Source organism: Eleutherodactylus coqui, chromosome 1, assembly GCF_035609145.1.
Source record: "Eleutherodactylus coqui strain aEleCoq1 chromosome 1, aEleCoq1.hap1, whole genome shotgun sequence".
NCBI classification, from domain to species: domain Eukaryota; kingdom Metazoa; phylum Chordata; class Amphibia; order Anura; family Eleutherodactylidae; genus Eleutherodactylus; species Eleutherodactylus coqui.
This window is the reverse complement of record NC_089837.1, coordinates 448644564-448649285: the sequence shown is the minus strand read 5'-3', so window position 1 is coordinate 448649285 and position 4722 is coordinate 448644564. Positions and strand designations below refer to the sequence as shown.

The 4722-nt window shown below is 40.2% G+C and overlaps 1 non-coding gene across 1 annotated transcript; it reads left to right on the top strand.

Moving 5' to 3' along the window:
- The first annotated feature begins 600 nt into the window (after window positions 1-600).
- LOC136594101 (U6 spliceosomal RNA) lies at window positions 601-711 on the top strand. Its single transcript, XR_010788496.1, has one exon. It is a non-coding gene; the product is annotated as a U6 spliceosomal RNA (small nuclear RNA).
- Window positions 712-4722: the final 4011 nt, after the last annotated feature.

Genomic DNA, 4722 nt, shown 5'->3' with positions numbered 1-4722 from the left:
ATGAACCAATGCTAATCTGTCAAGACCTTAATTTGCACATGCGATAAGGAAGTTCAGGTTGCAGCCCAATAGCATGGCTCACTTGGTCAAGCTTGTAAAGCAATTCTATCCAGAATCAATCGTCATTGCCACAACCAAATATTTCTAGAAGGCTTCATAGGCATGGCTGTATTATAGTCTGTTTTAGCCTCATATTCTACTTATCTCATCACATGCGGGTGGTCTCCTGTAGTAGCATTGCTTCTATGGAAGATGACAGCACACAAAGTGCCTATAGCTCTGGGCCCTAATAAAACAGAATCAATCTCAGATCAAAAATACACGTAATCCAAATAGCAAAAACAGAAGCAAGTTTTGTAGCTAGTGGTTGGATACTGTCAAAATGAAATGTTACAATTTGCTTTAGAACTATAGATGGCAATAGAGTATATACAGATTTATTTGTAGAGGTTAAATATGTACATACTGAATGGCCACTTTATTAGCGACACCAACCCTTTCATGATTGGAGCTTCCCTATATGGAAATTAGACCCGTGACCCCAAAGTGCAGCATAAATTCAAGTGGGAAGTTTTCTGTGGATCAGTTTCAGTGAGAATTCACATTAGAATAGATAAATCGTGCTATACTAATATTGGAACAATATAGAGAAGATAAGCATGGCCTCTATACAAGGATAACATGTAAATTAGTGATAGATTCTACATTTTTAGAACAGATTTGTATAAATATCTCCAATTCCATAACTTGGTAAAGTTCTATCTACCCCCTTCAAGAATTAATGTTCCTTCTATACTCAATGTTTGGCTGTCCTCATGCCAAGACACTAACAAAGACCTGTCTACTTGCTATTAAATTTTGAATTCTTCTCCTACAGTCCCTATGGATGGACTAAGAAGAGATGGGAAAGTTATTTAAAAATCTCAATTTCAGAACATGAGTGCAGTGATGTGTACTTTCAGATCCTAGATATACAAACTGCTTTGAAAATTCTCATAAAATGCTCGTTTAGAGAAATTACTCGATCGAGCATCGCTTTTTTTGAGTAACTGCCTAAGCGGGCGAAAAGATTCGGGGGGCTCCAAGGGTGAGCGGGGGGTTGCGGTGGGGAGTGGGGGGGGGGGGGGAGAGAGCTCCCCCTTGTTCCCCCCTGCTACCCTCGCCCCCCCCCCCCCGCCCCCCGAATCTTTTCGCCCAAGTAGGCAGTTACTCTAAAAAAGCAATGCTCGAGTAATTGTCCTAAACGAGCACGTTCGCTCATCTCTATACCTTACCCCTCCACTCTTAATAATTTGTCTCCATGTTTTTCTGATCGATGTTGGAGGTATGGATCAACAGACAGTGCCTTACTAGAGTTATGGCCGGACAGTCCTTAAGTTTCGAGTTAACAGAGCCAGATTTTCCAATTTATGTCCAAGTAGACAAATGCACCTCCATTCTGCAATGAACGTATTAGGCATAGATGTTGATCAATTTCCTAATACTTTGCATAATGTTCTTCTTCATATTCTCATTGCATCTAAGATAAGCGTTGCCCAATATTGGGATAGCAATTCCATTCCTTCCATATCTGATATAATTACATTAGTAAATAATAACTGTTGGTTTGAATGTATGAATGCAAGCACTACTAATGAAAAATAAACATTTAGACAAGATTGCACACTGGCTACAGAATCGTTTCAGTTGTATATCGTCATATTTGGCTCAGTAATCCTTTCTTTTTCTGATAGATTGAGTAAAGCCACCTTTACACAGGTTGATAATTGCCCTAATTCTCGCTGGAAACCGCTAATTCAGGCATTCAGCAAATTCATTGTCCTGTGTACAAGCAGCCACCAACAGGGCACTGAGTGAGAAAACGCTCACCTGTCAAAGTCTCTTGGTTTTTCAGGAGAACTGCAAGCCAAGCAACTATTGGGCCTTGTAAACAGGAGCCACTCAATGTTTGAGAAACTGCTGGTTACTGTGAATGGAGGCGGGCGGCTCAGAATGTTACACAGCAGCTCTGCCTCCATTCATTGAACAACTATCGCTCCTGTGTAAAGTACAGGAATGACCGTCATGCAGTTGCTCGTAGGACAGTTGTCAGGCGCTTATGCTAGAGGTGTAACTATAAGGGATGCAGGGGATGCGGTTGCACCCGGGCCCAGGAGCCTTGGGGGGCCCATAAGGCCTCTCTTCTCCATATAGGGAGCCCAGTACTATCAATAAAGCATTATAGTTGAGGGCCCTGTTACTTACTTTGCATTGGGGCCCAGAAGCTTCAAGTTATGTCCATGGCTTATGCTCCCAAATGAAAAGGTCCCTTAAGTCATCAGTTTACTTTGTTTGTTTGATTAGTTCTGTTCTTAACCTCTTAACGACACAGGATGTACAGTTATGTTCTGGTGTTTCGGGGTTTGTATGGAGCTGATCCTACTCCATACATGGCGGGTGCTGGCTGTTTCTGAAAGCTGACAACCACCGGCAACAGCCGTGATCAGTGTGAACGCTGATCATGGCTGTTAACCCCATAAATGCCGCTGTCAGTTATAACAGCGGCATTTAAATCCTCGGATTGATTTTCTTAGGTCCTGTACGACGCCACCCTTTGTGATGAGATCGCAAAGTGTCGTTCGGTTGCCATGGCAGCCTGGGGCCTTCTGAAGGTATTAAAATTTATAAAAGAAAACCCTTTTGTTATATTTTTAATGAAAAAAATCAAACACATAAAAATAAAAACATATTTGGTATTGCTGCGCCCCTTAAAACGTCGATCTATCAAAGTAACACATTATCTCCCATGGTGACCATCACCTCATATCCATTAACAAATTTAATAAAAATACAACTATGTCGGCGGAAAAATAGAAAAGTTGTCGGCAGAATATAATTTGATGTTCTTCCAAAGATATTTCGTTTTTTAAAAGTAGTACAGCAAAAAGAAACTATATAAATATGGTATAGTCATAATCGTACTGACCCACAGAATAACGTTATCATATTATTTTTGCCAGTGTGTATGTTGTAAAAACAAGGTCCACTCCAACGATGGCGGAACTTAATTTTTTTTCCATTTCATTCCACTGAGGGCTTAGTCACACGGGCGCACCAGCACCCGTACACCGGTGCCGATGCGCCCGTGTGACTGAGCTCTTACTGCAGGAAGAAGACGGCCATACTTCAGGACGGACGACTCCCCGCAGCGCTGAAGAAAGAACACATGACCGGCAATGAAGCCGATCACATGTTCTTTCCTCCGGCGCTGCAGAGAGACGTCCGTCCTGAAGTGCAGCCGACTCCTTCCTGCAGTAAGAGCTCAGTCACATGGGCGTTGATGAGACTAAGCCCTTAGACATGTTTTAAAGTTTTTCAGTACATTATACGGTACATTAAATAGTATTATTGAAAAATACAACTCGTCCCGCAAAAAACAAGCCCTCAGATAGCTATGTTGAGTTATGATTTTTTTGTAAGGGGGTTAGAAAAAACGAAAATGGCAATGAAAACAAGGAACGGGTCCTAAAGGGGTTAAAGAATATTTGAATGCATACTAAGTTCTGTTGTAGTATCTCATATACAATTTCATTGGTCTTTGCTATAAAATATTTATATTGTATTTATTCTCATTGGTAAGTTGAGCACTCTGACTGACTTCCAACGAGGCCTGATCATTGGTGCTAGACTAACCAGTATTTCAAAAACTGATGACTTTGTGAAGTTATTTCATATAACATTGTGGAGATTATACAGAGAATGGTGTGGTTGAGCAAAAACATCCAGTGAAAGGGTATTCTGTGGATGTAAACAACTCATTGACAGCAGGGGTCAGAGGAGGATGTCAAGAATCCGTGCACAGTCAAAGAAATTGCAGCCGAATACAACACTGCAATACTATATAAGAACATTTGCAGTTCTTTCCTACATAATTACATGTGGATATCCTACATCCCCCTCCTCTCCCCCTCCTATTTCCCTGCTTCCTTTCCTCCCTCCCTTTCCTATAAACTTCTTAAAATGTAAAAGCAAACAAGCACAAACAGTGGACTTCAAAGTATTGCTATCATTTACATTCACAGCACTCTGATATCTTCAGTGATCAAGAGATAGTAGTATATGAATATATACACAGATCTAGAAGCAGCACCCCCATTTTATCCATCTCACACCGAAGTTACAATAGTTTAGACTGTGAAATAGCTATTTTGCTGGGATGAAGGCTTCATATTCACTAGGGCAAAATCTATAGAAGGAAAGACCAGTGTGACACTGTAGAAATGACATTTTTGTCATTCCTTTTCTTTTATTTGGTGCATATCATGTAAAATTGTACCATGAAGGCCTGTCAGCAAAATGACACTTTTTATAAATGGGCCCCATTGTATCACATCAGTATCCTGTTTTTAACTGCCAAGTTTGTATGAGCCCATTGTACAAACATTTACAGAATAACAAAATGGGGAGAGGAAGGGGGGCTTGGTGTCTGACAACGTAAAAACTGCCACAAAGACCACAAAGACATTAATAAGAAGCAGCAAGTCAACACAAAAATAAAGTTGCCTAATTATTCATAATTCAACTTTTTATATTTTTTGTAATTTAAGCCATTTATAATTAAGGTCTATGCATCAAAATTAATTTTCACCAATGTTTTCCTACAATATTCATATGTTTAGTGCAGTGAAAAAATATTTGCGTCTCACCCAATCTCTTCTGTTTTTGCTAAATCTTTCACATCAT